At 40.3% G+C, this 12,401-nt stretch overlaps 1 long non-coding RNA gene across 1 annotated transcript in view; it reads left to right on the top strand.

The window, feature by feature from the left end:
* The window catches only part of LOC132499273 (uncharacterized), a 16,126-nt gene extending 3,725 nt beyond the window's left edge, over positions 1 to 12,401 (top strand). The window contains exons 2-3 of the long non-coding RNA XR_009533835.1: positions 9,665 to 9,843; positions 12,208 to 12,401. This is a non-coding gene — a long non-coding RNA (uncharacterized LOC132499273). The remainder of the gene's footprint in view (positions 1 to 9,664; positions 9,844 to 12,207) is intronic.

Raw genomic sequence — 12,401 nt, 5'->3', positions numbered from 1 at the left:
GTAAAATGCTGGGCAGAAGTCCAGTTAAAACACGCTAGACTCCTGACACACAGAAAAACTGGGATAACAGATGTGTGTGTGGTGTTTTAAGCTGTTAATTTTTAAAAATTAAGGTATTGAGGTATAATTGACGTATAACATTATATTAGTTTCAAGTGTACAACATAATGACTCGATATTTGTATATATTGTACAATGATTACCTTAATAAGTCTAGTGAACATTAGTCACCATACAAAGTTCAGATATTTCTTCTTGTGATGAGAACTTCTAAGATGTATTCTCTTAGCAACTTTCAAATATGCAATACAGTATTATTAACTATAGTTACCATGCTGTACATTACATCCCCAACACTGATTTATTTTATAAGTGGAATTTTGTACCTTTTGCCCCCATCCCTCGTCTCTGGCAACTACCAATCTGTTCTCAGTATCTATGAGCTTTTTTTAAAAAATGTATATTCCACATTTAAGAGAAAGCATACAGTGTCTTTCTCCATCTGACTTATTTCATTTGGCATAATACCCTCAAGGTCCACTTATGTTGTCACAAATGTCAGGATTTCATTCTTTTTTATGGCTGAACAATTTTCCATTTTATATATATATACATATATATATGTATATATATATATATAATATATATATATACATATATATATATGTATATATGGTACATTTTCTTTATCCATGCATCCATCAGTGGACACTTAGGTTGTTTCCATATGTTGGCTACTTGTAAATAATGCTAAATAAACATGGGAGGACAGATACCTCTTTGAAATACTGATTTCATTTCCTTTGGATATATACTCAGAAGTGGGACTGCTGGATGATATGGTAGTTCTATTTTTAATTTTTTGAGGAACCTCCGAACTGTTTTCCATAGTAACTGCACCAATTTACATTCCCAACAACAGTGCGCGTGGGTTCCCCTTTCTCCACACCTTCACCAACACTTGTTATCTCTTCTTTTTGATAGTAGCCATTCTAACAGGTATAAAGTGATATCTCCTTGTGGTTTTGATTTGCATTTCCTTGATGATTAGTGATGTTGAGTACCTTTTCATGTACCTGTGGGGCATTGTATGTCTTTGTTGGAAAAATGTCTATTCAGTTCCTCTGCACATTTTAAAATTAGATTGTTTGAGTTTTTGCTATTGAGGTGTATGCGTTCTTCATATATTTTGGTATTAACCCCTTATCAGATATATGGTTTGCAAATATTTTCTCCCATTCATTTTGTTATTTCTTTTACTGTGCAGAAGCTTTTTAGTTTATGATTTTAGAATGAAATCCACTGCTTGTAGGGTGTGAAATCTCAAATTATATTCCAAGTGAAGAGAAGGGAGGCAGTTAATATGGATAATTTTTTTTTTTTTTTTTTTTTCTTTTTGCGGTATGCGGGCCTCTCACTGTTGTGGCCTCTCCCGTTGCGGAGCACAGGCTCCGGATGCGCAGGCCCAGCGGCCATGGCTCACGGGCCCAGCCGCTCCGCGGCATATGGGATCCTCCCAGATCGGGGCACGAACCCGTATCCCCTGCATCGGCAGGCGGACTCTTAACCACTGCGCCACCAGGGAGGCCCAATATGGATAATTTTGATATTGCTTCTACCTTAGTGTTTTGGACAAAAGATCAGTTGTGGTGGGGTTTTTTTTAATAACATCTTTATTGGAGTATAATTGCTTTACAATGTTGTGTTAGTTTCTGTTGTACAATAAAGTGAATCAGCTATATGTATACATATATCCCCATACCCCCTCCCTCTCGCGTCTTCCTCGCACCCTCCCTATCCCACCCTCTGTGGTGGTTTTGTGGGTGGAGACAGAGATAGAAAGTGATGGAGATAGAGATAGAGTTAGAGACAGTTTGATGGAATAAAAAAGATCCCCTTCCTCCACCATCACTAAAACTTTTCTGAGAGGAAATATTACATTGTTAGAAAGAATCCATTTGAAGCTGGCATTTTCCCTAAGTGATTCATACAGAGCAATTCCAAACTAAAGTGATGGTTCTAGTAACATGGACATGCTCAGGAAAAAGCCAGAAGATCCATATCTAGGAATTGAAAGGTTACGTTTTCCCAAAAAAGTAGAGTCAAAGTCACATCAGGGCTTCCCTGGTGGCGCAGTGGTTGAGAGTCCGCCTGCCGATGCAGGGGACACGGGTTCGTGCCCTGGTCCGGGAGGATCCCACGTGCTGCGGAGCGGCTGGGCCCGTGAGCCATGGCCGCTGAGCCTGCGCGTCTGGAGCCTGTGCTCCGCAACGGAAGAGGCCACAACAGTGAGAGGCCTGCATACCGAAAAAAAAAAAAAAGTCACATCAATATGAAGATTATACCTTCCTCATATAATGCTAGATTGTGTTGTCTTGGGAAGAAAACTCATGGAAGTGAGTTGTCTTTGTTCTTTTATAAATCAAGTGGAAAATGGTAGGAGTGCCCACTGACGAAGCGACCAATCTGGAATCAGAGCACTCATCACCTTTACCCCACAAAGCCAGAGCCCGCAGGGCCACAGGCGAGCTCCTCTGTCCCTCTGGGAAACCTCAGGCCCAGGAAAACCCCGTCACCTTGTGAACAAAGCCTGTGTAGTTAACCACACACAAGAACGTGGCTCCTTTCTCAAGTGGCGAGAAGTTGAATTTCCCTGAGAAAATGGGTGGAGACCCTTGATGGTGGAGGCTTGAGCAAGGTCTGCAGGAAGAGGGTTAGAGTTTGGGGAGATAGAGTTCAGAAACAAAGGACAACAATCTGAAGCCCTGAGGCTTTCCCTTTTCCTCTCTCCCTTGTGTGGCACAAGAGAAAGAATTAGGTAAAGCCACAACTTCTAGGTTTTTATACTTTGTACTGCTGGGAAATGCTTATTTAACTCTTCTCTAAAAAGAGCTGCTGAAACGGCCATTGTAGCTCAGTGTTTATTTAGTCTAGAATATAGAGTGGTGGCCCTTAGAAAGAGGGTCAGGCCAAATTAGGGCTGAAGGTGCACTTTTTCACCCAACCCCTCTAGGGTCAAGTCAGGAGATAGAAACTACACAAGAGATAGAAACTATACAAGTTATTTGAGTAGAAAGAACTTAATATAAGGAATAGTCATATAGATATAAAGGTGATAACAACTAAATGAGTAAAAAGAGAACTCTAAGGAATCGTGGAAATAGCAACTTCTGGAAGCGTGTACCATCCCTAGGTCTGAAGGAGCAAAGGGAACAGAGAGAAAAACTTAGAAATTTATAGAGGGGTCCCTGGGGTGCTGAAACCCAGACCTCTGAGGAGGAGACACCGGATTGTTGGCCGCTGGTTTCTGTGCGGGGGTGGGGTAAGGATGAGGCTGGTTCTACAAGTGCTGAAAAAATTGCAAATTGGAGTCAGTGGTGGCTACAGATAAGGCATGACGTCTACAGGGGTGAAAAACGTGTGGCCAAAGCGATTTTCGGTAGAACCCCTATCAGACAGGAAGCCACCAAAAAGGCAAACGGGGAAGAGCAAATCCCTCTTCTTCACCAGTGTTGCAGTTTTCCTCTCATGCCCCTGCTGGAAGAGCCTGGTGGAGGAAAGATGTGATTTGTAGTCTGGGTCCCAAGGTCACCAAAGGAGACAATTAGAGGGTGGGGTGGAGCTGAGAGACATTATCTGGCCCAACAGGCAAACAGAAAATGTATCTAAGTTTTTGTGTCATCGATGATGAACCTAAAGGAAAATTGTAGCTGCTTTTATTTTTTTTAATAAATTTATTAATTTTATTTATTTATTTTGGGCTGTGTTGGGTCTTCGTTGCTGCGCATGGACTTTCTCTAGTTGTGGCGAGCTGGGGCTACTCTTTGCTGAGTTACGCAGGCTTCTTACTGTGGTGACTTCTCTTGTTGCAGAACACAGGCTCTAGGCACGTGGGCTTCAGTAGTTGCAGCACGCGGGCTCAGTAGTTGTGGCTCACGGGCTCTAGAGCACAGGCTCAGTAGTTGTAGTGCAAGGGCTTAGTTGCTCCACGGCATGTGAGATCTTCCTGGACCAGGGCTTGAACCTGTGTCCCCTGCATTGGCAGGCGGATTCTCAACCACTGCGCCACCAGGGAAGTCCCTGTAGCTGCTTCTAAACACACTTTCTGATTCCCCCACGCATACCCAATCAGCTGTATTTCCTACTGACACCATCTACCAAGATACCATTAGAGAATAATCTTTGATTCTTTTGTTTTTCATACTTTGTGTTCAATTAATTATCAACTCGCATCAATTCTACCGCTTACACAACTTCTCCACGCCTGTACTGTCACTAACCTAGTTTAAGCACACCTAATTTTTCACATGACCTAATGCAACTCCCTTCTTAGTGGTATTTTCTGTCTCTGGTTTCATCTCTCTTTAGTCTAGTGATTCTCACCCCAAGCTGTATAATAATACCATCTGGGAAACTATTTAAAAGATCTCATTCCCAAGGATCTTGATTTAATTGGTTTGGACTGGAGTTGGGGATCAGTATTTTTAAAGCTCCCTAGGTAGTTCTAAAGTGCAGCCAGGGCTTCCCTGGTGGCGCAGTGGTTAAGAATCCGCCTGCCAATGCAGGGGACATGGGTTCGAGCCCTGGTCCGAGAAGATCCCACATGCTGCGGAGCAACTAAGCCCATGGGCCACAACTACTGAGCCTGTGCTCTATAGCCCGTGAGCCACAACTACTGAGCCCGCGAGCCTAGAGTCCATGCTCCACAACAAGAGAAGCCACTGCAATGAGAAGGCCACACACAGCAATGAAGACCCAACGCAGTCAAAAATAAATAAATAAATAAATAAATAAATAAATAATAAAGTGCAGCAAGCTTGGAGAACCATTATTTCAGTCTGCTCTCCATATTAGTATCACATTACTTGTTTTTATTATTGTGTGCTATCCAAACCCAATAACATCAGTCCATTACCCCAAATTCCTCAATAGTTATCCCTATCAACAGACAACATACCCAACTGGCATACCCATGGTTCTTCTTGGCCCAGTTTCCACATACCTCTCCAACTCCTGTTCATTCTTCTCACTGAAGTTAAACTTCTAACTTCACTTTCCAACAGTATTGAGCCACTTGCAATTTCCTAAACATAAGATATTCTCTCATTTATCCATGCAATGCATAGTTTATTCCCTCCAGGAAAGGAACCTCCCCGAACAATAGCAAGTTTTAATCACATGGTTAAAAACACATAGTGTAACTTTAATGTTTTAAAGCACCCTTCAAACATTACTTTCTGAGATGTCAGTTATATGAACATTTGTGAATACGTAGAAAATGAGTTGAAAGAAATTCATTAAAATGTTAACTGTGTTGTCTCTAGGCAGCAGGGTTATAGATTTTACTTTCTTCTCTGTACCTTTCTGTAGTTTAGAAATTTTCTACAATGGCATGTGTTACACTTTTAAACAGAAAAAAAGTAATAGAATGTATTGGCAAAATCATTTATGTGTTTTAAAGCACTGTATATATCAAAATATCTGAATCTACTTGATTCTGAATTAAGAAACAAGTGTTTGATTAATAAAATAGTATAATGAGGAATGCTAACCTTTGCTTAAAGAGTTCTAACCCTGCCCCCCACTTCCTACACAAAAATGTATTTTTCCTTTATCCACTAGATGGCACACTCTTCCCATGTATTGCCCATTTATAATGCTGAAGAAACTTTGAAGGGATTGTGCATGGTTTACATAAATATTTTTATTTTTAAACTGACACATTATAATATATTGTTTGTATTTATAAGATATTTGATTACACACTAAGAAAATTGTGGTTTTTAATTATCTAAAATTTACATCAATTTCCTTATAAACACCTTACATTTATTTGTATTGTCCCAACCAATTCTGCTGCAGTTAGCCCCATCTCACTACTTAAAAGGTGGCAGAAATTCCCTTCACCCTTGAATTCCTTTTGCTTTTTCCCTTGATTTCCACCTTTAGGCTTGCAGATGATACCCAGAGGAATTACTTAGTCTAGCTGGTATTATCAAGACTAAGAGACCGCCACCAACCTTCTGCGTATAGCAACTCTGCATTGGCAGAGACCTAAGAGTTGGGTCAAATTGAACCAAACTTCCCAAAGCCAGAGAGTGGAAGGAGAAAAGATATTCCTGTGGGGAATGTCCTGAAGGCACATATCTGTGTCAGAATGATTTTAAATCTTGTCTGAAATAATATATTCAAGAGTATTAATGAATATTCCCAAGATTTTAGAGGATAATAGATCATTAGGCAAAATCTAAAACATTAACTGTTGCCCATTTCTCACTGATGTTTGCATGTAGGGTATTACAGGCATCAAAGAAATATCCGATTCTTTCCAGTTAGTTTCTCTTTCTCTAGCCCTTTCTTTCCGAAGTCCAATTGCCTGTCAAAAATGGTTCCGCTCTCTGACTCACTTTCCTTAGATGATGACTTATCTGCCTGGCACTACATTTTCAATTTCCAATAAACAGCACTCAGGGAATGAGTCAAATTCGGTAGCCTTGGAGCTGTTTTTCTGCCCAATCAACTGGGCGTTTTGCTTTCGAACACATGAGGTACACTTCTAATGTCTACATTTAAAGGCTGAGCATTATATGTATTAGAAAAAATATCTAAGCACATTATAATTGTCATAATTTTTTCTGATTAAAAACTATACGTTCTTTATAAAATTTTTGAAAGACTCTAAAAGCTCAAAGAAGGAAAATTAAAATTGCTCATAATTTCCCCAGCCAGGGAAAGTACCCTATAAGAGGCTATTTAAACCACCTATAAGGGTTTGCATTTAGAGAAGTAAGTCTAGTATCTCTGCATTCTCATCATTTTTCCCTAGTGAAATTTTATTACGTGGAGTTCTATTGCTCTTGTGAATGATTTTAAAGACAGTAACAAAAATATAGTCTGTTTTGGTTTTAAACTAGATGTCAGCCTATATTTAAAAGCAAGCCACTTTTAAATTATTAACATTTTATTTTCTCTGCCTTACGTTTAAGGTTAAATATTCTTCTCATTTATATTAACACTTGGGGCTTACAAATGAACTCTGAGGCATGCACTGTAGCTATTTGAATCGATCTTTCTTAGGATAACAGAAACTCTGAATGCTGTTCTTACTATTCCACAATTTTCTGTAGGGCCTCAGCAAGTTAATTATCTTCTTTGTGTGCTTAATCCTCTTAGAGTGCAACCCTCATCACTTCTGCGTGCCATGCCATTCTGCGAGGATGAATGTTTCCCTTTATCCCCTGTGTATAGAAATGGGGAATAAAAGAGAGAGAATTAAAATAAGAGAACAGGGAGCCTCAGTTTTGCATCAACCTAAGAAATATGGATTCAATGTCCATGGAATTGAAAATGTCTGCTTCAATTCTTTAGGACATTTCAGAGCATAATTTGAATTTTAAAATAAGAAGATTAGAAATCAATATTCAAAATGAACATTGGTTGCTTTCAATTATTTTCCTCTTTTATTCAAACAAATAAACCTAAAAGTAACACCATCTGTGCCTATTAGTTTCTATTTGCTGTAAGTGTAAAGTGAATTTCAAAATAAATGGAGCTATAAATTTCTTTCAAAACGTTTTATAATAATTCATTCAAAGAACATATGTGGAGCACAGAGATAGGTGAATAAAACACAGTCTTTACTTAGAGTCTAATGAAGGAGTCAGAAAAATGTAGAGTGAAAGGTATCAAAAAATATCTGTTTAGTGCTGCTGTGGTCCAGGGTTTGTCTTAAAGATTGGGGGTAGAGCAGTGAACAAGACATACAAACATTCTGCTTTCACTGCACTTACGTTTCAGCGGGGGCAGACAGAGAGTAGGTAAATACAGGGGTCCCTTGGTGTCAGCAGGGGATGGGTTCCCAGACCCACCACAGATACGAAAATCGGCAGATGCTCAAGTCCCTTTTATAAAATAGCACGGTATTTTTGTGCTATATAAATAGTTGTAAATCCAGTGTAAACGTTGTGTAAATAGTTGCTGGTGCGACGCAAATTTAAGTTTTGCTTTTGGAACTTTCCCGGAATTTTGTTTTTCAAATGTTTTCCGTCCAAGGTTGGTTGAATCTGCAGATGCAGAACCTTGCGGGTACGGAGAGGCAGACTAATCAAATAACATGTATGATGGGGCACGTGGTGATGAGAGATATGGAGAAAAACAGTGGGATAGAGGGAGGGTCATTGATTAAGTCACATTTTAGCAAAGTCCTGAGGGAAATTAAGGAGTAGCCCTGTGGCTACCTGCATGAAGAGCATTTCAGAGGATGGGAGGGGCAAGGAGGCCACCGAGGCTTGAGTGGAGTGATCAAGGTGGAGACGGTAGCAGGTAACCATAAGGGAGGTAGCGGGTTGCTGGCAGAGGCACAGGGGGAGGCCATGTAGGTCTTTGTGAGCATTGTAAGGACTTTGGCCATCACTTAGAATGAATTGAGTAGCCCACTGGAGAGTTTTGAATGAAAGAGTGAGAAGATCTAGGGTAACACAGGGACACAAATTAGGAGCATAGTGCAATAACCCCCAGGAAAAAGGATGGAAACTTGTACTAGAGTGGGAGCAGTGAGGGTGAGAAGAGATGGTCAGAGTCTAGATATGCTTTGAAGGACACATAGCCAAAATATGCTGATGGATTGGATGGAGGCTGTGAGAGAGAGTCAAGTTTTGTTTTTTAATAAAGACATATTGGGAATTCCCTGGTGCTCCAGTAGTTAGGACTCCATGCTTCCATTTCAGGGGGCACAGGTTCCATCCCTAGTCAGGATCCCCGCAAGCCATGCAGTGTGGCCAAAAATGAAAAAGAGACATATTAACATGTATGAAATGCCCCTATTCTGTTGTGTAAAATACAACTTGCATTATTCTTTGACCAGTGTTATTCCAGCAACTTCCCAGAAGTTAGTTTTCATTTTTCTAAAACCGAATTTCTTATGGTTTTATCACTCATTTGTCCTGCTAAGTCCTCCTTCCTACAGCAAAACTTTGCAATTCCAATGGAATACAATTGAGCACATGGGGATCTAAATTTTGTCTGAAAAGACAATATAATTTAAAATCCTGACTCATCAAATTATCTCTGGAAAGCAAATAAACCAATTCTCTTCTCATTAATACCCAGCATTATATAATGAACATTGAGGTCTCCTCTTTTCATGCCTATTTCTACAATTTTCACAGAAGAGAACATGTACCCTTTAATCTTATTACAGGAATCCATCACAACTGAAAATGTATTCAATCCTTCTCCAGTAAGCAACAACCTAGACACTATAATAAACCCTCTGAGAAGCAAACAATTTTTGTGCTTCTTTCCCTATGTAGTGAATGCTTTGCTCAGAGGAAAATTTTGTTACTATTTGGTTAATCCATAGATGGGCATGGCAGCTTGTAGAGGAGCCCGTATTAGTTTCTCTGGGCCGCCAAAACGAAGTACCACAAACTGGGTAGCTTAGAATAACAGAAATTTATTCTCTCACAATTCTGGAGGCCAGACATCCAAAATCAAGGTGTTGGCAGGGCTGTGCTCTCTCTCAAAGTTCTAGGGAAGAATCTGTTTTATTTCCTTAGCTTCTGGTGTTCCCAGCAATCCTCAGTGTTCCTTGCCTGTAAATGCATCACTCCAGTCCTTGCCTCTGTCCCCATGTGATGTTCTGTCTGTGTGTCTTGTGTTTTAGATTACTTCTGGTTCATTATAAAAGGATATAACTCAGGAACAACTGGCAAAAGAGATGCACAGGGCAAGGTGTGTGGGAAGGAATGTGGTGCTTCTCTGTCCTCTCTGGGAGTGTCACTATCCTAGCACCTCCACGTGGTCACCAACCTGGAATCTCCAGAGTCAAGATTTCTGGTCCAGGTAATATCATTTTTTAGTTAATGAGAAGCTGAGTTGATAATTTTATACTATGGCATAGCTCATGTAATTTCTTTAAAACCAAGGTCACAGGGACTTCCCTGGTGGTCCAGTGGTAAAGAATCCGCCTTCCAATGCAGGATATGCGGGTTCGATCGCTGGTCGGAAAACGAGGATTCCACATGCCACGGGGCAACTAAGCCTGTGTGCTTCAACTACTGAGCCCACGTGCCTCAACGAGAGAGCCCGCCTGTCGCAGACCACAGAGCCCAGCACCCTGGAGCCTGCGCACCACAACTAGAGAGAGAAAACCCACACGCATAGCTAGAGAGAAGCCTGAGCACTGCAACAAAGAGCTTGTGTGCGGCAACAACAAAAAAAAGATCCCGAACGCCACAACGAAGACCTGACGCAGCCAAAAATAAAAAACAAAACAAAACAAAAAAACCAAGGTCACAGATTCTGCCAAAAAGGGTTTATTTTCTTTCCAAGCCATAATATATGAAACACTCTGTATAATTGGTTAAGACTCCTGTATTCTTCAATCAGAAAAAGAACAAAAAGGCCTTGTTCTGTAATGACGATCAGGCTCCACCACTATTTCTATGGAAGATCCTACCAGATCTTTTGGATTTGTTCTCAAGTCCCCAGGTCATTCACCAGACCCCGATACAAATTTGGGAATGAGCCAAGTGGAAGACCATGTTCATCTACTACATTTAATAAAAGTAATTCAAAACTTTGGTTGCATCATTCAAATGGTGCAATGTTCCAGACTCTAGTGAACCAGAGTTTTGCATTACCTATACGAAGAGACAATGCTTGTCTGGGGAGTACTGTCTGGCAGACCCTCGCATGTAGACAAACCTCGTCTAAACCGTGCAGGAATGACTGGGGCCTCATTAACTCTTTCAGTCATGGCTCCAACAGCTGTTTGAGGCTTTCCTTCCTCAGGCCATTATTGGTTTGGGAATTCATTGGGGCTTAAGCCTGCAGGTGGGGCCTCTCTGTGATCAGAGGGGGCTGGGGATGGCAAAGACAAAGGGAGTGAGGTAGGGACTGGTGCCTTATCACAGTTGTTCCTGAATATCACCTTTTTAAACATTCAAAAGCCATCAGCAACTTTACTAGCTCTTTAAACGAGGGGCACTGGGACACATCACTTCTACTGCCACTGTCATACCTTGGCCCTCAGAAGAGGTATGATTCATTTAAGAAGTACTTTCCGAGTACTTAAATTGACTCTTGACTGTCCTGGGGCTAAGGATTCAGTGTGAACAAGAGCTCCACTATCATGGTGCTTACATTCTGTGAGGAGAGACAAGCAACAAACAAGTATATATGTTAATTACATTATTTCCCCAAATGATAAGGACTGTGAAAGAAATAAACAGTGCGATGTAGTAGAGGTACTTTGGTTAGGGGGTGGGTAGGGCTGGGGAGGCTTCTTGGAATCAGTCAACAGAGAGATGACATTTGATATGAGACCCGAAGGGTGCCAAGGAACATGTCATGTTAACTTAATATACAGTCATTTAAAGTCCAGTGTGCATAAACCTGGTATTAGGTCTTGGGAAAGGGGTACTGAGATTAAAATATAAAGATGAAGAAGACATGCTCCTTGCCATCTGGAGCCTAATATCTAATGCAGAAGACCGGTATAGTATATGTTAATAACCATAATTCACAGTAGAAGTGCTATACGAGAGATGTAAACAAAATGCCAAAGTAGTACAGAAAGAAAGGGATAGTTCTCATTAAAGTATTTGGAGGATTTGGGAGATGAGCTTCACAGATGAGGTGACAGCTGAGCTTGGCAATAACAATATAGCTCATAGTCATCAAGCCCTGGCTATGTGTCAGCCCCTATGCTAATGGGATTTACAGGAATTCTCCCACTTAATCTCACTAACCCTAAAAGGTAGATACTATTAATCAGCCTCATTTCACAATAAATACATGAAATGGGGTTTGAACCCAGTTCGTCTAAGTGTATAGCTCATTCTTATACAGATACTATGCACCTAAATAAGATAATCAGTTGGTTAGCAGTGTTTTCGCTTTTTAACTTATTCTTTTGGTGTTGTGTATCATCTAAACAATTCTTACCACATAATTCTGAGTCATAGTATCATTCCCAAGATACATGAACATAATAAAAACATTTCATGCAATGAGGCAGAGTTGATAGCTCCCCAAACTGAAGAATGCACAAGTTATTAGGATAAAGTGCATCACAAATGTCTTGGTTTACCGTTTTCTAAACAGAGTTTAATTTTATTTATTTCACCTGAAATTGATGTTTAAAGTAAATGCTTATGTGTAAACAAAAATGGAAGTTAATCACTTTTTAAATTCTTTCTGCAGACCATCAAGCTACAAACAGCAATTCTGTAAACCCACAAAGCCAGCAAAAGATCCATAACCTGAGTAGGATGCCAGTGGATAGAAATGGGACTCTTACTGGAAACCTAATGTGTGGTCTTTAGACTTGCGTTATGCTTTCTTGGGAAAACAAGACGGTAGTTTATATAGTTTGTATTTGGAAGGAAATAAAATTA

The sequence above is a fragment of the Mesoplodon densirostris genome, chromosome 11 (genome assembly GCF_025265405.1).
Source record: "Mesoplodon densirostris isolate mMesDen1 chromosome 11, mMesDen1 primary haplotype, whole genome shotgun sequence".
NCBI lineage: Eukaryota > Metazoa > Chordata > Mammalia > Artiodactyla > Ziphiidae > Mesoplodon > Mesoplodon densirostris.
This window is presented reverse-complemented; position numbering and strand designations above follow the sequence as displayed.